The sequence below is a fragment of the Choloepus didactylus genome, chromosome 2 (genome assembly GCF_015220235.1).
Source record: "Choloepus didactylus isolate mChoDid1 chromosome 2, mChoDid1.pri, whole genome shotgun sequence".
Lineage (NCBI taxonomy): Eukaryota > Metazoa > Chordata > Mammalia > Pilosa > Megalonychidae > Choloepus > Choloepus didactylus.
In genome coordinates, this window is record NC_051308.1 from 129,578,944 (window position 1) to 129,601,878 (window position 22,935).

General features: G+C 43.5%; 2 pseudogenes; both read right to left on the bottom strand.

Moving 5' to 3' along the window:
* The window catches only part of LOC119526891, a 75,677-nt pseudogene that overhangs the window by 5,706 nt on the left and 47,036 nt on the right, over nt 1–22,935 (bottom strand).
* LOC119528152 overlaps nt 7,311–22,935 on the bottom strand; it is a 35,376-nt pseudogene continuing 19,751 nt past the window's right edge.

Below are 22,935 nucleotides of genomic sequence, written 5' to 3' on the forward strand. Positions count from 1 at the left end.
CTAGGCAGTTACATTTCTCACCATAAATCTATTAGCTATCATTATTCTGTCATGCACCAGTCTCTCTAACTTGGGCAGTGTGAGTTTTCTCCAAAATAAGAATCTGACCTTGTACTAAAGAAATCAGGCTTTGAGCTGGCAAGGATGTGATCCCACTCTGGGCTGGGGTGTATTCAGTCACTACAGGACCCCTCACCAGACTAATAGAGGCCTTGCTCAGCCCACTGTGGGCCAGATTCTATGTTTGCTGGACAAAGGGAGGGTGACTCACCTTTAACAGGACGGTGAAGAGCTGCTAGGTGTCAGCTGGGCTCCCACGATTGCCCAGGTACTCCCAATCAATGTCCAGCCCATCAAAATTGTACTTCCTCAGAAACTGTATGGCCGACTGGATGAAGGTCTGGCGGTTCTCAGCAGTGGTGACCATATCGGAGAATCTGAAAGAAGCGAGTCATTATGATCTTACTGGCAGTAATGGACTTTGACATGAACTTGCCTGATAGCAAAGTTTACCCATGGGGCACATTGGGGGTGACAGGAGAAAACAATGGTGGCCTAAGCCCTTGAAGACTCTAGCTTGTCACTTAGCCTCCCATTTGCCCAGATACACATTCAGTTATTCAGTCACTTAATCAACAGTTAGTGAGTGCTGAGTTTACAGTTGTGAGTAAAATAGAGTTTCTGTGCTGGAGGAGACCATAGGGAGGAAGGTGTGGACAAATGAATAGGCAATTCCAATGCCATAGTTTAAGAGCTATGATGGAGGTAAGCCAGGCTTCAGGGAGAGCTGGTCAGAGAAGGACCTTGAAATGTCTGAACTGGAGTTAGATACCCAGGTGCCTCCCGCTTCAGAGAAATTCAGAGCCCTTGAAATTTGGAAGAGACTGAGTAATGTGGGACTGATTCAGTCATTCAAGTACTCTTACCCTGAGTTCCAAATTTCCAGCTACCAACAGATAGTAGAGTTTTCAGCTCAGTGTTGCTGGGGATAAGAAAGATACATATATAAAAGGAGTTCCACTTGCAAGGAGGTATTATATGCTGGTTACTCCATTTACCGTCCCATCCACACTTAAGCAAGCCCCAGGGTTGCCCCATCACCAGTCTATAACTTTATATTGGGAGCAGCATCTCTGTAGGAGCAAGGTGCCCTCTTCCTATGGGTACCTCCAAGTCACAGTATAGAGACTCATTGGACAGGTTTTCACTCTCAACGGTGACAGTGGGCTGATGGATCCTGGCATGGCAGGGAGATTTGAGGGATGAACCTGCCTCTCCTGGGGAGAATGTTGCTAACAGCTCTGCTAATCAGGCACGAGAGTGACTGTGGACAGCACTCAAAGGCTAAGAATTCTGATGCCAGTGTCTCTCAAGGAACTTCTCAAAGGCCTAGACGAGAGCCTCCAACCCAGCACAGAGCCCAAGCCCAGAGCTCACTAATCCTTGAGGCCGTTGATGCCAGCATAGAGGGCCTCATCGTCCCACTCGGTGGTTTTGATCTGGTTGTTGGCCATGCCAGCGAAGGCATAGATGATGTGTATGCAGAGGCAGGGGTCCAGATTCTCAGGCATGTAGCGGGCAATTGCAGGCCGGTACTGGCTCCAGTTGGTGAAGTAGCAGATGATTTTGGTTGCTGTGCCTGGAAGGGCAGAGAAGTAAGAGATAGGCCTGCCCTGACTAACGTCTTCCAGTCTCTCACCCCCAAGTAGCCCTGGCACAGCCTACCCTCACATGAGGTACTTACCCAGCTGTAGCAGCAAGGCCAGCCCTAAAGAAGAAAAGAGACCTTGGTCAGAGAGTGCCAGGATCATCCTTTCCCTGGCTGGGAAGAAGTAGATCTGCAGCATCACTGGTCAGTAAATGGATAACGGAGCTGGCTCCTGATGCCCCCCCTTCTCTATAAATCCTCTCCCTGCATGGGCTCCTGCATGATACTTCTGGAGCAGGTGGTTAAGGTAGTCATTTCTTCAGGTGCAGGGCTCAGGAACCAGGAGGATTTTGTTGTTACTGTTTCAATAAAGCTGTATTAAGTTTCAATTGCTGGTGAGAAGGGGGAAAACTAGACAGGGTGCCTGCCCTCAAGGAGCTCACAGCCTAGTGAGGACATCAAACCTGTAAACAAATAAGTGCAATGCAGTGAGTCAAGCAATGAACTCGAGATACGCATAGATTATTAGGGAAAACAGATGTCATAAAAGAGTTCCCAAGAGACTTGATGTTTGCACTGGGCCTCCCTGTTCTCCCTGTAGGCTCTGCTGGTATTTGTGCTGCCTCATCTCTATCACAGCACTTCCATTGAAAGATCATTGTTTATTGATCTGTCTACTAGACTCTGAGCTCCTTGAAGGCCAAGACTGTTTATTCCTCAGAACCCCCACTACACAGCACAATGCCTGACATATAGTCAATTTTATCATTATGCATTTGAATGGATTCTAAAGATAAGCCAAATTAGTGGGAAAGGGTAGAAGAGGAATTGGAGGTGGAGAAGAGAGAGGGCCCCTTTCCGTAGCAGTAGGAAAACACTAGGCCTAGAACTCACCTTTTCCAGAACCAAATTCACTCTACTTTTCGAGTCATATGATGCCTCTAAGTTTTATTCTCTTCCAACCCACCCAACCATACACTGTTGTGCTCAGCAGTGATCACTGTCCTTGGGCTCCTATACACAGTTTGGTCTCAGTTCTGGGGTACAAGTCAGTACTTGAGGAACTGCCCTTTAAGGTCTTTTCTTCCTCCTTCCCCATTCCCTGTCATTCAAAAAAAAATCTGACTCAGTCATTTTTATATGATTTCTCCTGTTAGTTGATTAACCCATGACCAAGGCTATGCATTAAGCTTCATGCTCTGCCTGGCACAGAACAGGAAGGGCAAGCCCAAATCTTCCATCATTTTACATGTGGGGAAATGGCCTTGTCCCGGTCTGCCAGAGTTGTCCATTTTCCCTCCCATATGAAGACCTAGGGGCTCCGTGGGCCCTTCTCTCCACACTATATTATGAATCCAAGGATGCAGGAAGAGATAAAAGAGACAATGCAGTGGGATAAGAAATAACGAGTGAAAGGGGGAGGAAAAGCAGCTGCCCTGAAAGTGCACCTAGGCTTGCCTGGGAAAGACTCACCAGCAAGAATTAGCATTTTGCCCATTTTGATGGGAAGTCTTGAATGTTTGTTCCAAGCCTCAATGTGCTCTCAAATGCTTTTTATAGGGAGCACTACAGGCCTCCCACCTGCACCTGGCTCCCTTCAGAGGCAAAGTAGGAGCTCAGGGATAAAGGGGCAGGTGGGCTCCATGGCTCCCCTTCACTCTCTGAATCTTATATGTGTTTTCCATCTTGGGTAATCAACCTAAGGACACAGTGGAGACTTGGAGAGAACAGTCTCCAAAGTGAACTGGCTGTTTACTGAAAGTACGTTTAGCAAAATGGCATATCTGGCACTCATACGAGGCTGGTCTTGGGTTTAAAGTCACTACGGGGTGAGAATAGGCCATGTGGGTCAAAAGAGACAAGCTGGATCTTAGGGGAGGGGTATGGACAGGGGAAGTTAGACAGCCATTTGACTGGGCTTTATCTCTGGGAAACAATGGTGGGTAGCTCCTGTACAAGCCCCTCTTCCTTGATTCTATTATAGCAATAGATGTTGTGTAGTAGCTAGAAGTTTGTTAGATTTCATCAAATTCCACATGAGAAAGCCTCATTTTCTAAAGTTGCCTCTGTTTAATTGAAGATTACTCACTGTTTACATAGAATGGAAGAAGTTCATCTGGGACAAAGACATTTTTAATCAGGGAGAAGTAGCAAGACCTGGGAGAAGGTACCAGGGAGCCATGTACATCAGAAAAAAGACAGTTGCAAAAATGCCCATGAATCGAAGCTCTGAAAGTTACAGTATTGCAGGACCTGTCTCTTTCTGCTCCATGCCCAGCCTTACCTACTACCCATACAGGGAGCTCACCATGATGCCTCGTCATAGGTCTCCAGACCATGTCTGTGGATCCTGGCCCTAGAAGGTAATAAAAGAAGCAAAGTAGGGCCTGCTGTCCTCCAAGGTGGGCCTTGCTTTACTTTGGCACTGACAGCTTCTGAGAGGGTGGCACTGCTGGCTGTACTCCCCACACAACTATGTGACAGAGTGTAGTGATACCTTCCGCTTAGATGTTACTAGGTGAGTTTGCAAGATCTTCTGAAAGATGCTGTTCAGACCCTTGAGAACTTCTAGCCTAGACCCATTTAATGGGATGTAGGAAAGGGTCCCAATGACTTCCATACAAGTATAAGCAGGCCTCAGGGATCAGGGGCACCCCCAAGGCTATCTCCACAGTCATCCCCTAATCCTTTCCAGGATGAATTGTTTGGCCTCCATCAGAACCCTAGGAGACTGCCAAGAACTTGAAGCATTGATAACTAGAATTGGACCCATCATGAAAATACTAATAATAGCTAACCTTCACTTAGTACCTGCTATGTCTTGTGTGCTTCACATGTATTAATATATTTAATCCTCAAAACAACCTTTTGAGACATATACTATGATTATCTTATATTTTACAGATTGGGAAAACTGAGGCACAAAGAGACTAAATAACTTCCCGTAATTTACACAACTGATGAGTAGCAGAGCTGCAATCCAAGTAGAGACCTCCTGACTCTAAAGCCTCAGTTCTGAACCATTAGGCCCTACTGCTTCTCACCCACACTGCCCCATGCAACCATCAGATATGGCTCCTCTTTGGCAGAGGACTCCTGGCCTTAAAAGATCACCTGAAAATGGTGATCTGGGGTAAAAGCTACTGACCAAAGTCTCTCCCCACTCCAGTCAAAAGAGAGGCCTGAATCTCCTTAATCTGCCCCCAGATGTTTGCAAAGCAAATTGTTCTCTCCTCTAAGAGGTTTGAGAGAGGGCTCCATAGAGGCTCTTAGACTCCACTCAAGACCAAGGTTAATGTGTTGGGCAGCTGTCCGTACTCTGCCTTGTGGCCCATGACAACTAGATAGTGATAGGTGAATCAACAAACACTTCAGTTACATCCATGATGTACCAGACTCTGGCCTCAGTGCTTTACAAGTATTATTTTATGAACCATCACAAAAACAGGAGGTTGGTAACATACTATCCCCATTTTACAGATCAGAAAACTGGGGTACAGAGGAGTTAGATAACTTGCCCAAAGTTAAACAGCCAATAAGTTAGTGACAAAGTCAGAATGCAAACCCTGGCATCTGACTCCAGACTGTGATCTTAATTACTTCATGCTCTGCTTCTAGAGAACCTGGATTATCAGGGGATATAAAGGACTGACCCAGAGTTAGAAAACCAGAGAGGTACCCCAAGCAAGGTAACATTTATCTTGTAGTTAAAAGATCTGAAAACTGGAGGATCTCATGGGCTAATATCCTCCAGTCTCCATCAGTGCTGGACACCCCAGTCCTTTGTTATATACCTCTGATGTTTTCTCAGTCCTAACTAAGGTGGCATTTGAAAGCAGTTTTGAAACATATCTACTATTCCCACCCTCTCTCTCCTTCAGATCATGTAGCCACCATGTCCTGAAATTCAGTCTAATCCCCACCCCTTACTAGATGTGTGAAATTACCCTCCCTGAATCCCAGTTAGCAACTTGCACATGAAGTTTACATTGCATAGCTCACACACCATGAGGATTAGATATGGGCCCAAAACTGTTGTTTGAAGATTAGGAAAAAAAATCATTTTTCTAGAAGAAAGGATTGGAAGGGAAGTGGAAGAAGGCAAAAAATGCAGTTCACCCTAAAATCAGGGTTACTAAACCCAGAAACAGCCCCAGACCTGGGCAAGAGAGCTCCTCATCTTGGGCACCATGCTTTAGAGCAGGATTTGGTGAACTTTTCTGTGAAGGGTCTGACAGAAAATATTTTAGGCTTCGGGGGTCTTATGGTCTACAACTTCCCAACACTGCTCTTGTAGTGGGAAAGCAGCCATAGACATTCTATAAAAATTATGTAAACTGAATTGAATGTGGCTGCATACTAAAAAAAAATTATGTACCAAAACAAGCAGCAGATCCAATTTGGCCCATGAGCCATGAGGTGAGGGGACTGCAGGGATAGGGGCTCACATACCTGAGGTACACATCCCTCCCTGCTGTAGATCACAAACCAGATACCCAGGATTCCTGCCCCACCAGGTCCTCATGCCCACATTCAGGGTCTGCACAGGCCTCTTGCCTCAGGGTCCATCATCCTGAGGGTGGGGGGTACTGCTGGTATCCACACTCCTAGCCCCGAGGCTCTTTATGGGAGGTCTAGACAAACTTGGATGCAAAGACTGAGATGTCCCCAAGGGTGTGTCAGGCCCAGCTCAGGGAGACAGAGCTGCAGGTGGGAAGAGAAGGGGGTTGCCTGGGGCTGGGTGTCAAGGGTACATGCTGCCACATTCTAATGCAGAATTCTAAGGAACCTGAGAATTTTCAATTCATACCTGATCTTCTAGGTTGTTATAAAGGTGCGGGACACTGTTATCGAGTTCTGACTTGGCGGGCCTGGGCCAGGGGAACTGATCAGCCCCTAGGAAAGGTAGTGGGGCACGGGTGGTTGCGCCCTCCACGGCCCCCCGGGCCTGAGAAAGTGGAGCCGAATGCAGGCCCCATTTCCTCACCCCAAAGTAAAAACCATTGGGGAGGGCTTGCCAGAGAAAACCGCCCCCTTTACCTTGCCCACCCACTCCCCGTTGCCAGAGCAACTCCCCCACCGCCAGTGCGCATGCATTGTTGCCAGAGCACCTCCTGCCCGTGACAAACAGCTTCCGCGTCCTCTCAGAACCAATCCAAGCCTTTAACCCTTACAGCTACCCCACCCTCTAAACCGCCCGATATAAACTTGTACTCTCCCCTAATAAACTCTCTCTCTCTTGGTTTTCATCATCCTTAAAAGAAATCGTGTCCCGCCTGTTCCTTTCTCGCCGCCCTCCATACTTGCACGCCTCCCGCCGGGGACCTGGCCAAGTCCCCCGCCTCGCCCTCGCCTCCGGGAAAGAGCCCCCGCCGCCGGTACCCTCGGAGCAATCCTGGGAGCCTAGGATTTAGCAACCGGCCGCCACCCCCCCCCAGACGAGTCAACTGCGACCGCATAAAGGCATATCTGACAATGTTGGAGCATAAATCATATTGTAACAGTTAGGTCTTTTAAATATTTAAACATATGACATGGGTGCCCACATTTGTACACAGACCCCACAAATAGCGAAGGCAGGACAGCCTTACCCTGGACTGCATGAATGAGACCACACTTGTTGGAAAAAGAAGTTTTTTTTATTATGCCTCAGGAAAACAAGTCAGCAGCTGCAGGAGAAAAAGCAGGCCCAGTTCCAGGTCTGAGATAAAGTTAGTGGAAGGAGGAGAGAAATCTGGAAGCTACCCCATTGTGATGGTTAGGTTCATGTGTCAATTTGGCCATGTGATGGAGCCCAGGTGTCTGGTCAAGCAAACACAGGCCTGTTACTGCAAGGACATTTGTGGCTGGTTAATAAACCAGAAGGCTGGATTATTAAATCATTAGTCATTTGGCTGCAGCTGTGACTGATTATATCAAGAAAGGGCATGTCTTCCACAATGAGAGAATTCAATCAGCTGAATTTAATCCAGTCAGTTGAAGTATTTTAAGCAAGACAGATAGAGGACCTTCTGCTGCTGCTGCTAGCCAGTGAAGCATTTCCTGAGTTCATCAGAGTTGCCAGCTCACTGCCTGAGGAGTTCATCAGAGTTGCCAGTTTGCTGCCTGCCCTACGGAATTTGGACTCGTGCAGACCCACAGTGGCGAGAGACACTTTTATAAAATCTTTTCTTTAGATATCTCTTGTTGATTCTGTTTCCCTAGAAAATCCAAACTAATACAACTTGGTACCGGGAATGGTTCTTGAGAAACAGAGTCTTAAAGTGGGCTTTTACAATTGGTTTTCTACTCTGATTAAATTCAAAGGCACTAATGACTCCATTTCCATAATCAAGACAGCACTGACAGCTCATGGCGTGAGCTGGCAATGGAGATATGCAAAATATCACTGTTTGATTCTCCTAATCATACTGTTGTATGAAGCAAGGCTCTGGGTGACAGTGTTTTTGACACCTTAACAGAGTTTTGCAGAGTCAAGAGGTATAATGATGTTGGCTAGTTCATCTTAGATACGCCAGATAAAGTTATAAGAGAAAGGGATGAGCTAAAGGCTTCAGATTTGAAACTTAAGCACCGTATGACAGATGTAAAGGTTTCTATGTGTGCCCTAAAAGAAAATCTTATTTCCTATGGCTGCAGACTTGAGATTTCTGAAAACCAGATCCAGATTCGCATTGTGCAAGCAGCAGATTTACAACGTAAACTAAAATCTCAACCTCGCAGGGTGTCTGCTGTTAAAGTAAAGGCATTGATTGGAAAAGAATAGGATCCTGAAACTTGGGATGGGGACATATGGATTGATAATAATGGTAGTGAGGACACTGGAACCCTAGATTCTGCTGAGTCTTTGTTAGATTTACCTGTAGTGGTCTGTCCTGAGGAAACAGCCCCTCTACCCCACCTCCAGTCTGCCCTGAGGAGCCTGCCATCCAATCTCCACCTAAAGAGATTAACCCTTCAGTGCCTGCTAAACCTGTAGTCACCTCCCCAGAGGAAGCAGCCCTCACTCCTCTGTCTGGAGAGATTAATGCTGTTTCACCAGATGAAACTGTAACAGAATGTCCTGAGGTAAATGGCTTGAGGGATACTTCTAATTCTTTTAAGGACCCACCCTCACCACCAGTCTTTGCTTCAAGACCTAAAACTAGACTAAAGTCCCAACAGGCCCAGAGGGGTGAAGTACAAAGTGTGACGCATGAGGAGATACACTATACTCCAAAAGAACTGTAAGGGTTTTCCAACTTATACAGACAGAAATCAGGGGAAATATGTGTGGGAATGGATATTAAGGGTGTGGGACAATGGTGGAAGGAATGTAAAGTTGCATCAGGCTGAATTTATTGATATTGGCCCACTAAGGAGAGATTCTGCATTCAATATTATAGCTTGAGGGGTTAGAAAGGGCATTAGTTTGTTTGGGTGGTTGGCTGAAACATGGATCAAAAGGTAGACTGATTATCTGAGGTCAAAATGCCAGAACTGCCCTAGCATAATGTAGAGGACGGGATTCAAAGGCTTAGAGAGACTGGAATGTTAAAGTGGATTTATCATGGAAGACCTGCTCACACATCCCTGGAATGTCCAGAGGACACACCTTTTACCAGGACTGTGAGGAATAAATTTGTGAGACTAGCTCCATCATCCCTGAAGAGCTCTGTAGTCACCCTTCTCTGTAGGTCAGATATTACTGTGGGATGGGATTGTCAGGTACATGGTGCCCCCTTCATGTCATAAGCCTGGTAGGCTCAGAGACTCCTAGGTAGGTAGGTAGATAATCCACAAAAATGACTGAAGGGTTTGCCCTGAGATGGTTGAGGCATCATTTTATGCCCTCTCCCTTTCCTCTGCTCCTCCCTTCTCCCTATTCCTCACTTCTCCACTCATTTTCAGTTCCAATTCTTTCTTGCACCCTTTCCACCTCTCCTGCTTGTACCACAAGGCCTCACAGGTATGACTTAGGGTCACTACTAGATGTCAGTGTTAGAGGCCCCTGGATCCTGTCCTAGAGTCTAGGGCCCCTAATTCTCCTTCAACAGAAGGTTTAATGCATTTTACGATACATTGCCATTCTCCCATCCCCCACAAAGGCATGCCCTCTTGTCCCCACAGCCCCTTGCCTACCTACCTGATCTCTACACTCCCCATGACATCATAGCCCATCCACTGGTTCTACTCGACTGCGTAGGGAAACTGCTGATCCTGAATCCTTGTGATCCTGGCTCCTTGCAGAAACTGGCATATCTGTCAGGGAGCGAGCAAGAAGGAAGTCAATGATAGGCTATTCTAAAAACTTATTGACATAGACAAGGATGGGAAGCCACAAGGAGCTTTGGGGAAAATATCAGACCCATTATCCCAGAGACCAGACAATGAGGGAAATGACCTGATTTAAAGTATAGAATGGATGGTCCAGAGTGAACCATAGAACTGCTTATTTTAAGGCCTCATCAGGAGGAGCCACAAGCAGTTAGAAACCAAAAAAACTTGAAGTTCCCAATCAGGCCCTCCTTAGCACTGAACAATCAACTTTCTAATTTATTCATTTGCAAAATAGGAATTATTATAATAATGCCTCCTTATAGTAGTGTTATTTGGATCAAATGAACTAATATCTATATTTTTAAAACTTTGAAAACAGTTAATTCTTCTACCAATGTAAAGTATTATGATGACCATCATCATCATTACCCACCTTGTAGATCACCCCTACTTTAAGCCTATTACTGTCCCTTAACCTCATCCTATTCTAAACTGGGCTGTCCCGGGATGCCCCTTCCATCATCAGCTACTTTGTCTTTCTGTCTTTCTGTATAAGTAATCGCTACTAAAAAAGAGAAATCTTCAGTAAAAAAAAAAAAAAAAAAAATACATTCCAATATCACATATATAAAATTCATTTTGGATTGCTTTTGGATTATCCACACCCATGCTTATCTCAATTAAGTTAGATTACCAAAAGTTGACTAACCAAATATCAATTATCAAAGTTATTATGACCTAGGGTGATAAACTGAACAATCCCATTAAACTTTTTGTGAGATTGGGGCATGTACAACCAGTGGTCCATATTAAAATCCTACCAACAGATTCTGAGCAATGACTTCTCTTGTCCTTTATATTGAGAGGGTTATTGCTATCAGACTAGAACTTTTATATATGTGATATTGGAAAGTATTTTTTTTTCTTAAGATTTCTCTTTTTTAGTAGCTGTTACTTACACAGAAAGACAGAAAGACAAAGTAGCTGATGATGGAAGGCTCTCTCCCTCCTCCAATCTATCACGCACGCCCAGAATCACTGAAGGCTCTCAGGATAACCCATTCTCCTCACTAACTGAACTGATGGTGCCTCAATCATTTCCCTGTGTGGGTGATGACTTTAAAGGCTGAGTGTTACAGTGACGGGTCCCTCATGGGTGCCAAGGACTTAGCATGGGCTCATGGCATGCCCACACCCACGATGAGAGGTCAGGACTCCAAAGGGAGACCAGGAAGCATCCCTGGATCTAAGATGATATCCTTTCCTCTACCTGATCAAGCCCCTACCCATCCTTCAAGTCACAGCACAATCTCTTCACGTCCGTGTGGCCTTCCCCAGTCACCCATTTCTGAACATGTGGTCCTCCATGTCGCTCACTGGCCATTTAAACACATCTTATTTTGCAATGCCACTGTAATTTTATTATCCAATTTTGATCCTATTATCTATAATTTTATTAACTAATTTTATTAGATAGCTTGTTTTGAAACTCTTGCATAACTAGTAATATTCTTATTCTATATTCTTTCCACCTTGACAGTGAGCCTTTTGAGATAAGGATGGAGAACTGGGATATGAGAGTGTCCCAAGATTCTTAGCTGAATTGTTGGTTGAGTTCTGGTTTCCCTTATGCATTTCTTTTCCCCCCAGATTGAGGAACAGATGGAAATGATAGCCTTATCAGATGAATAACTTTGACAACTATCCTTATGATGCTAAATCTATCTGGTGTCTGGGCCGAATCAGACACATTTGACCACTCCTTCGTTCCTTTTTTTTTTTTTTGCCACTTAAATTGTATTTTTCAAATGTAATTTTATTGAGATATGTTCACACACCATACAATCCCTCCAAAGTATACAATCAATGCTTCACAGTATCATCACATATTTGTGCATTCATCATCATGATCAATTTTAGAATATTTGCATTACTCAAGAAATAGAAATTTAAAAAAACTCAAATATTCCATACCCCTTACTACTCCCCACTCTTATTTACCCTCATATTGATTGGCCTTTACACAATTTTAAGACTTACAATAAAATTAGGTTAACTAAGACAGTGTAGTATTGTCAGAGATAGATATAAAGATCAATGGAATGGAATAAAACATCCAGAAGTAGATCTACACAACATGGGCAACCAACTTTTTTTTTGTCCTTTAGAACTATACAATCATTATCAAAGATCAGGGTAACTGGATTACAGCTCAACAATTTCCGGTATTTCCTTCTAGCTGTTCTGATGTAGAACCAAACAGAAATATCTATATAATGAGTCAGTAGTCATAATCATTTGTTAAATCCTAATTTCTCAATTATGCCTCTTTCCTCTCATTTAATCATTCTCAATCTTCAGAGATATTTGGACAATGACCATTTTAACTTCTTCATGCTGGAAAGGGGTGTGGACCTTATGGGATCAAGTAATGAAATGGTCAATGTTCTTGGAGGGACTGGTACGTCTGGGTGTCAGGGCTTATCTGGCATAGGAACAATATGGAGGCCTTGAGTTTCTGAAAAAATAAACTTACTAGGTAAAATGATAGAGCCTCAGATAGTTCCCAGGGTATTCTTTAGGGTTTTCAGGAATATTTTTGGTTTAGGCTTGGCATACTGTGGCAATTTGCTCCTTCCTTCTTGAAACACCCACTTCTCTAAGCTCCTTGGCACAGAACTGTATGGGATCCTTCTACCCCTCTTATTGCTCTTTGTCAGTTTCTTCGATGGGTGCCCCTTCTCTGCCCATTCTGCTGGTTTGGTTTTATTATGTCCTCTAGAAAAAGCCGTGTTTTTTAAAGTGGTGGTAGATGTATTTAGTCTTGATTAGGTTGGAACCTTTGGATTGGTTGTTTCCATGGAGATGTGACCCACCCAACTGTAGGTGATAACTCTGATTAGGTTATTACCATGGAGGTGTGGCCCCACCCACTCATCTGGGGCCTTGATTAGCTTACTAGAGCCCTATAAGAGCTCAGACAGAAGGAGCTCAGTGCTGCACCTTAGAGAGACATTTTGGAAATGGCCATTGAAAGTAGACTATTGCTAGTCCAGAGTTCACCTAGGAGAGACTAAGAGAACACATTCAGATGCCTAGAGAGAAATATCCTGGGAGAAAGCCATTTTTAAACTGGAACTCCAGGGCAGATGCCAGCCTGCGCCTGCGCCTTACCAGCTAACAGAGGTTTTCCGGATGCCATCAGTGTTCTTCAGTGAAGGTACCCTATTGTTGATGCCTTTGTTTGGACACTTTTATGGCTGTAGGACTATAACTTTGTAACCAAATAAACCCCCTTTAAAAGCCAATTCCTTTCTGGTATTTTGCTTAATGGCCGCATTAGCAAACTGGAACACATTCTTTAGGTGCAGCAGGTTCTTGGATTTTGTCTTGAACCCTGTTCACTTCTCCTTGTATGATTTCTCTTTAAGGGACTGCATATATTCCTTTAGCTTAAATACCATCTTTATGCTGATGATTTTCAAATCTACATCTCTAGCTCAGACGAGTCCTGTGATCCAAACCTATATATTCATCCACTCATGAGACATCTCTATGACCCACAGGCATTTAGACATCCCACAGACTCCTCAAACTCAGAATGTCCAGAATGATCTCATGACCAAGACCAATGCTCACTCTGCTTCCTCTCTTGCCTTCCCTAACTCAGTAAATGTCATTGCCGTCTACTTAGTCAAAAACTTGGGACAGTCCCCCTTTTCCATTTCCCATACCCTCTTTCTGGCTGGTTCCTGCTCCTGCAGATTTCAGCTTATGTCACCTTTTCCAGAAAGCATTCCCTGACACCCTCCCTCAAAGTCATAGTTAGAGGCTCCTATTATGTGCTCCAACAGCACTCTGTACTTCCCCTTCACAGCACTCATGACATGTCACTCTATTATTGTCAGATTGATGCTGGCCCCCTTACCCAGATCCAGGAAACAGGTGAGTGCCCAGGGAAGTCAGAGTTACCTGTAATAGGCCAGGAAGTCTGGAGACTTGGTGATGGGGCCAGCATCTCCAGGACCAGAGGTGGGGGCCCCCAAAGTGGTTTCTGTGGAGGCCAGTGTGAATGGTCCATACATGGGGATGCCCATGACCACCTTCTCTGCTGGCATTCCTTGTGTATCCAGTACCCCACAGCCTACTCCTAGAAAGGGATGATAAGCTGATGCCCAGGGTGTGAGGAGAGGAAGCTGGCAGGCCTTTCTTAGCCCCACTCCAAGCTCCACAGAGCTGACTCCTTTATTCCTTTCCTCCATCAGTGGAATGTGGGCAGAACTGCAGGTCGAGAGTGTTTTAGTCTAATGGGCTTAAATCTTTGTGATTTAAGAGAGAACAGTAAGAGACCAGTTCAGCGTTTTCCAGATTGTGAAAGAAAACTGGAGAGTGGATAACAAAAGAAATCTAGGCAAGTGATCTACCAAACTTGAAATCAAGGTGGTCACCATGTCTCTTTCCCCCTTGGGTCAATTGCCCATGGAATTTGTCCACACTATGGCTGATTGTGCTTACTGATGAAGGTCATGGGGAGATGACCATCAGACTCTTGACCTGCAAGGCCTCTCAAAGACCTGAGACCTAAAGGACCAGATCAGGAGGTAAGAGGCTGGTTTTGGCCTTCCTGCCCTCTAGAACAAAGTCCAGATTAGATAATGACCTGTGTCCTCATCTTTAAAGTAGCCAGTGAGGGTAGAAGTGGTAATACGAAGCCGATATGACTTGAGCATATGGAATCCCAGAATGTCCCAGGCTAGAAATCAGAAGATCCGGCTCTGGACTGAGCAGTGTTGCAATTTTAAATGTGAAGAGCTGGAATAATGCAACACAGAACACATTTTTTTTCTCCCCAAATTATAGGAATATACATCCATACATATAGACCACTAGCACTATAACAACCAAATTGCTGGGGGTAAAATCTTTTGTCTTGGCATTTGCGCACCAGTATATGTGATGGCAGTATTCATTATTGGCAGTAGACAGAGGTGGTCTAAGAGTACACTGACCGATGAACAGAATGGTGAACTGTGGTTTATGCATACAATAGAAAATTGTGCGGCTACAGGAAGAAACGAGGCTGTGAGGCATGCAACTAGGTGAATGGATCTTGAGTACAGCATTTTGAGTGAAGCACGCCAGAAATGAAAGGACAAGCATTATAATGTCTTGCTGGTATGGACTAACTGTGATGTGTAAACTCTGAGAACTGAATCTTGGGGAACAGCTTATCAGGGAAATGTTTATTGAAATGGTATCTAGATTATAAATTCTTACAGCAATCACATCAATTCCTGAATTTTAGTGGTTATCTCTAAATCCTGTGATGCTGAGCCCCTTGTATATAACCTGGTCAGTCTCTGGAACTTTGGGTATCTGTGTGACATCTGAGACTCAGAGCCAGAGTCCAGCAGCTATGAATGTCAGCATTACCCCGTATGGTGGCTGTTGGAAGAACTGAAAAAGAGATCAGACTTTAATTAGAGATATGAATGAAGAGGATCTGGTTAAGACTAGGGCAGGGCAGGCCCAAGGGTGGAGGATTGATACTGACTGGGTTTTAAAACTACAACTTATGTGTGAGACCAAGGGAGGCGATGTTTATCTGGTGCAGGATCTATGTTTTCTGTAGCATACTAGATAATCTAACTTGTGCGATCAGTTTTTTGAACACCATAGGTGCAGGGAGCAGTGAATGGGAAGTGAGATTTGGTGAGTTTGTACAGGCTGGGGTGAAATCCCAACACATCCCAGAGTGAAATGGGCACAGAGTGTAAGTGTATTTGAGGGGCTGCCCCGAGGAGCTGGGGAGAAATGCAGAGGTGGACTTCCCACCCGATTTTCCCGCAAACATTGAGGACTGCCAATTTAGGCCTTCCCCTGTGAGGCTAGTTACTGCAAGGGAGAGGCTAAGCCCACTTATAATTGTGCCTAGGAGTCCCCACCCCCACCTCGAGAGCCTCTTTGTTGCTCAGATGTGGCCCGTCTCTCACTAAGCCCACTCGGCAAGTGAATTCACTGCCCTCCCCCCAGCAAAGCAGGAAATGACTCATGGAGATGAGCCTGGACCCAGCACTGTGGGATTGAGAGGATCTTCTTGACCAAAAAGGGGAAAGAGAAATGAAGCAAAGTAGGGTTCCAGTGGCTGAGAGATTTCAAATGGAGTCGAGAGGTCACTCTGGAGGGTATTCCTATGTGCTATATAGATATCACGTTTTAGTCTTTAGTGTATTGGAATGGCCAGAGGGAAATAGCCAAAGCTATCAAACTGCAACCCAGTGATCTTGATTCGATGTAGCTTGCACAATGTGACTGTGTGACTATGAAAACCCTGTGGCTCACACTCCCTTTACCCAGTGTATGGACAGATGAGTGGAAAAATGGGGACAAAAATTAGATGAAGAAAAGGGTGGAATGGAGGGGATGGGAAGATTTAAGTGTTCTTTTTTGCTTTTATTTTTATTTTGGAGTAAGGAAAAGGTTCAAAAATTGATTCTGGTGATGAACGCACAACTGTATGATGATGCTGTGAAGTAGGATGTGTGAATATATCTCAATTAAACAGTATTAAAAAGTAAATAAACAATGTGGGGAGGAGGGGAATGGGATGTTTTGGATATTCATTTTTATTTTAATTTTCATTTTATTTTTTGGAGTAATAAAAATGTTCAAAGATTGTGGTGATGAAAGCACAACTATATGATCATACTGTGAACAACTGATTGTACACTGAATGACTGTATGTTATGTGATTGTATCTCAATAAAATTGCATTAAAAAAATCTTTTGTCTTGGACTTTCTATTTCCACCACTTGACAGGACATTTACATCTGTGTGGGTGACCCTGAGCAGTCATTGGTTTTGCTCAGCTTCCGTTTCATCATCTGTGAAATGGCAGTAATGTCTCCTGCACAGACAACATCATGGGTCATTTTGAAGGTCAAATTAAATGAGGAACTTGGATCGATCCAGGGAGGTATCAAGGTCTGTCCACCTGTATGGGAGCCAGTAAATGTATAAAAGCCAGAGACTCCAGAGAAGACTGGGCTGGGCAACATGCCAGGCAGAGACAGGGCATACAGTGCTTCAACTACCAGGTCTTCTGACACCTTCCAGCTGACAGATTAGTGATGTCTGGTCAAAGCATTTCCACTGTACTCACCAGCCCCGAGGGTCACCTGAGTCCCCTGTGGGCACACAGTCTTCCTCAGTTCAAGAGAGTAGCAACAGTAGACATGCTGAGCCCCCTTCAGCTCCTGCCCAACAGCCAGCATCCCACTGCGTTTCCTCTGCATAACTCACCACATTGTTGTAGGAGCTTGTTCCTCTGTCTAGATGCCCCTTTCTCAGAGGGCTGTCATGGCCAGTGAGAAGAGGGTTTTCCCAAGACCAAAGGACAGGAGGTTGATGAAATCCAGTTCTCTAAAGGGCCAAAAGCAAAGGAGAACCTTCTATGATGAGCAGAGGCAGGAACAATTATACCTAAAGGGCTTTCAATGCAGGATCACATTTAGAAGGATCAAGATTAGTTATGAAGAACTTCCTGACTGAATAGCGTGGGGTCAGGACAATGGCCTTCACTCTGTCTCCCGTCCTCTCATCCCTTAGACATACTGACCCACATCATTTATGTGGACCAGGTTGGAGGCAGAGGGATGGAGGAGATTCTCCAATGTACTAACTTTGCCAGTTTATTGATCTGATAGCTGTTATCAGTCATCTGCCTCCCTGAAGATACTCCTGCAGTCAACAGAAGCCTTTCTTTGGTGGATTTACAAAGTCCTTCTGAAAGGCTTCTGCTAATTCCTGTGAAAAACAAGGGGTCAGCTCTCCCCTCCCAGTGTACCAGGCTAAGGGTCTTGCCTGGGGACTATGGAGTTTCTTCACCCACATTAGATGGAAAAGGTCAATCCTCTCATCCGCATCTCCTGTAACATATCTGCATCTTCCCAGGAACACTCCACATTGAAGAGTGTGGAGGAGGGCACCCCAGAAGGCAGGAGGCTGGAGGAGCCAGGAAAGTGAGGACACTCAGGAGAAAAACTATTTGGGTTCCCTCCTGACATATTTTCTGAACCAAATCCCTCCCCTGTGGGGCTATCTCTGTACCTAAGGAATTCTATGGCCCCATACTTTAAAAAATGGGTGTTGTTTTGTTATGATGTTGTTTTTGTCATGGGGGCTCTGTGGTTTGACGGTGTCACTTATCTGTGCAGTCTTCTTAAGGGCAGGGTCTGTATCTTCCCATCAGACCCAATCTCTTCTTTTGTGATTCCTGATGAGGCCATGGATTCTGCATATTAAAGGCACTGAGTATGTCATGGAGTATGTTGCCTAGGAAAGGAAATCTAATAAAACAAATCATGCTGGTGAATGTTCACATGAATCAGCACAGTGAAATGAGTGTTGTTTTTCAGATCTGGGCAAATACAGCTTATATTCAACCCATCAAATTATGGTTCATCAGAAACAGGATAGAGTTGATAAATTCCAAACATGATGTGGAATGGAACAATGGAGTGGAATCTGAATAGAAAAAAAGGCAGATTTTTTTTTTTTTTTTTGAAAGAATAAGCAATACCCATAGCAAAACACTTTTTTTAAAAACAGAAACCCTGAAATATTGCCAATATTCTCTCACAATTTGTCTATTCCAGACTGCAACCCTTTTGGAACAAAAGGGAAGAAAAAGGCAAGCATTGTGGGCTTGTAGAAAGGACTGCTGGGCCAGAAAATTGATGAGGTTAGGTAAAGGAAGATTGGGGTTTCTACAGACCTTCCTGCAGGATGATCGGGCTGCCTTCCATCCTTTGAAAAGCAGTTAGTGGTATAGTCAGCTTAGGGTTAGATTTGGATTCAAGTCCCATGTCAGAGTCTTTTCTGGTGGTAGCTCTGTCACTACTAGCTCTCTCAGTTCCAGGTTGGCCATCTCTAAATTGGGATTGAGGATACTAATCCTGCTGCATGTTTCTCAAAGTGAGCACATTTAGGAAAGCTCCATCAAAACAGAGCTGGACTTCTAGGAGGCTTTCACGTCCCCCAAACAAGCAGCCCAGTTACAAATAGGCTACTCAGATCTCCCCAACCCCAGGGCTTCTGATGCAAAGCAGGGAGAACTCATAAAGCAGTGACTGTACAGGGGCTTTCATCTGAACTAGAATTCTTAAGCCATGAAGTTGGTTCTTAGATGCCCACACAGAGAACACCAATAGCATTTAAAATCCAAAGTTGTAGTCAAGATATTGGTATTTTCCTGGGGATATATCCTTTGTGTCACTTTCTACCTTTCATAACACCCCCTTCCCACCTCAGGCAAATTTAGTCTTGAAATAATTTTGCTTCATTGAATATTAAACTGAGATTTTGTTTCCTGCATTTAGACTAGCTGCACAGTAAAGAAAAAAAACACAGAAAACTGGGCCAGTATCAGAAAATCATGGTAGCAATCGTTTCTAACTTTTCTCTTGCATTGCAAAGTGCTTACATTAATTAGAAGAAAAGTGAGGTATACCCCTTCTAAAAAGCAGTTATATCTGAGGCTATAGGCAGAAGCCTACAATTTTAGGAAAGATGCCCATTCAAATACAGAAACTTACCAGTGTGTTCTTCAGAAACAAGAATCTGTGTATTACATACTTTTTATATTCTGCACTGGCACCTCAGACAAAGCCTGGCATTAACCTAATTATATTAACAACAATAATATAACAGTTATTGTGAACTTTGAGTCCTTATTGTGTACTATTAATTATGCTAAGCAGTTTACATGTATTGCCTGCCCTCACAATACCTCCAAGGTAGATTCTGTTATTATCCTCATTGTATAGTTAAAGAAACCCAGGCTTAGAGATGTAAACGAACTTGCTGAAGGTCACACGCAGCTTGCACATGGTTAAAAGGAAACCCAAACCAGACTTGTCTATCTTCAAACCCCTACTTTTAACCACTAGCCTGGTACACCGTAGGCACTCAATAAATTATTTATTGAGTGAGTGGATGCATGCAAGAATGAATGAATGAAGACTTTTTCAATTGAATAATTGTTAATTTCTGGGGGGATGGTAGGAGCAAGTTCACAGAAATGTTGCTATCTTAGGTTATCTGTCTTTCTTATCCCTTTGCTGGGTTATAGTCTGTATATTCTCTTGGGGTAGAGTAGGAACATGTTGGAAGTAAAGTAGTTATTTTAGATTAAAAAAAATAAAATCCTCTGTTGCAAAAAAAAAAAAAAATTAAGCAAGTATTAGGAAGGGAGAGAATTTGGAAATTGGAATGATAGTTGCCATGGAAACTGATACATAACTGAAAGGAATTCATGGTGGGATTCACACAGACACAAATAAGTCAGGTAGCTTGATCTTTCTTCCTTCTTTCTGTGTGCAAAAATTGAGTTGAAACTATTCTATGATCTGAGAACTTGTTAGAGACTTTAGAAATTAATTAGGTCAAACCACTTATGTTGTAGATGAAAATATTCAGGATCAAAGAAGGATAAGAAAAAGGAAGAAGGGTTGACATTTGGTAAGTGATAATGATGAGGCAGGATGTGACATGCATTATGTCATTCAAAACACTTGCAACCACTTTATGAAGTAGTTATTGTTACATATATTTTGCAGATAGGTGAACTGAGCTCAGAGAGGTTTGCTAATTTACCCTAGTTCACCCAACTAGACAGATCTTCTAACACCTAGTTCTTTTCTCTACCTACTCCTCCTGTAACTGAGTACTGATAGGCTGCATGAGGAAGTTTGACTATCAGATTTCCCATGAATGCTGAAAACCTTTGGTGACTGAGTTTATGATCTCTGGACTTTTGAAAACATTTGCACTTTTTTTGTTAATTAAAGAAGAAAAAGCTCAAAATTAGATTAACTATAGTTAAAGAGTATTAAAAAAAGTGCTTTCTTCAGTAGGTATTTGTATTTATTTAGCTCTTGATGCAAATGAGTATCAAGTGAATAAAAGCTATAATGTATAAGCATGCTTCATATTAATAGCTATTTTATTTTTAAGCAAAATGGAAAATACCATCTCCTCTGCCACTCTGTATGCTCTGTGGCCATCTGGTTGCACAGCCATGACCCAGGGTGGGCCACTGACTGCTTCTGGCCAGGACCCAGTTTTTTGTTGTTTTTTTTTTTTCTTTCTGGGATTCTTTTTTTTTAATCATCATTTTATTGAGATATATTGACATACCACGCAGTCATACAAAACAAATTGTACTTTCGATTGTTTACAGTACCATTACATAGTTGTACATTCATCACCTAAATCAATCCCTGACACCTTCATTAGCACACACACAAAAATAACAAGAATAATAATTAGAGTGAAAAAGAGCAATTGAAGTAAAAAAGAACACTAGGTACCTTTGTCTGTTTGTTTGCTTCCCCTACTTTTCTACACATCCATCCATAAACTAGACAAAGTGGAGTTTGGTCCTTATGGCATTCCCAATCCCACTGTCACCCCTCATAAGCTACATTTTTATACAACTGTCTTCGAGATTCATGGGTTCTGGGTTGTAGTTTAATAGTTTCAGGTATCCACCACCAGCTACCCCAATTCTTTAGAACCTAAAAAAGGTTGTCTAAAGTGTGCGTAAGAGTGCCCACCAGAGTGATCTCTCGGCTCGTTTTGGAATCTCTCTGCCACTGAAGCTTATTTCATTTCCTTTCACATCCCCCTTTTGGTCAAGAAGATGTTCTCCATCCCACGATGCCGGGTCTACATTCCTCCCCGGGAGTCATATTCCACGTTGTCAGGGAGATTCACTTCCCTGGGTGTCTGATCCCACGTAGGGGGGAGGGCAGTGATTTCACCTTTCAAGTTGGCTTAGCCAGAGAGAGAGGGCCACATCTGAGCAACACAGAGGCATTCAGGAGGAGACTCTTAGGCACAAATACAGGGAGGCCTAGCCTCTCCTTTGCAGCAACCGTCTTCCCAAGGGTAAAACTTATGGTAGAGGGCTCAACCCATCAAACCACCAGTCCCCTATGTCTGTGGTCATGTTAGCAACCATGGAGGTGGGGTAGGCGAATACCCCTGCATTCTCCACAGGCTCCTCAAGGGGGCACTACATCTTTTTTTCTTTTTTTTCCTTGTTTGTCTTTTTTCTTTTTCTTTTTTTTTTTTTTAACTTTCCCTTCTTTTTTCAAATCAACTGTATGAAAAAAAAAGTTAAAAAGAAAACAAACATACAATAAAAGAACATTTCAAAGAGACCATAACAAGGGAGTAAGAAAAAGACAACTAACCTAAGATAACTGCTTAACTTCCAACATGTTCCTACTTTACCCCAAGAAAGTTACATAATATAGCAACATTTCAGTGAACTTGTTCCTACTACATCCATCAGAAATTAACAGACCATAGTCATTTCTGGGCATCCCCAGAACGTTAAATAGCTTATCTGTTCTTCTTGTATTATTGTTCCCCCTTCCTTAATTGCTCTCTACTGCTAGTTCCCCTACATTCTACATTATAAACCATTTGTTTTACATTTTTCAAAGTTCACATTAGTGGTAGCATATAATATTTCTCTTTTTGTGCCTGGCTTATTTCGCTCAGCATTATGTCTTCAAGGTTCATCCATGTTGTCATATGTTTCACCAGATCGTTCCTTCTTACTGCCGCGTAGTATTCCATCGTGTGTATATACCACATTTTATTTATCCACTCATCTGTTGAAGGACATTTGGGTTGTTTCCATCTCTTGGCAATTGTGAATAATGCTGCTATGAACATTGGCGTGCAGATATCTGTTCGTGTCACTGCTTTCCGATCTTCCGGGTATATACCGAGAAGTGCAATCGCTGGATCGAATGGTAGCTCTATATCTAGTTTTCTAAGGAACTGCCAGACTGACTTCCAGAGTGGCTGAACCATTATACAGTCCCACCAACAATGAATAAGAGTTCCAATTTCTCCACATCCCCTCCAGCATTTGTAGTTTCCTGTTTGTTTAATGGCAGCCATTCTAACCGGTGTTAGATGGTATCTCATTGTGGTCTTAATTTGCATC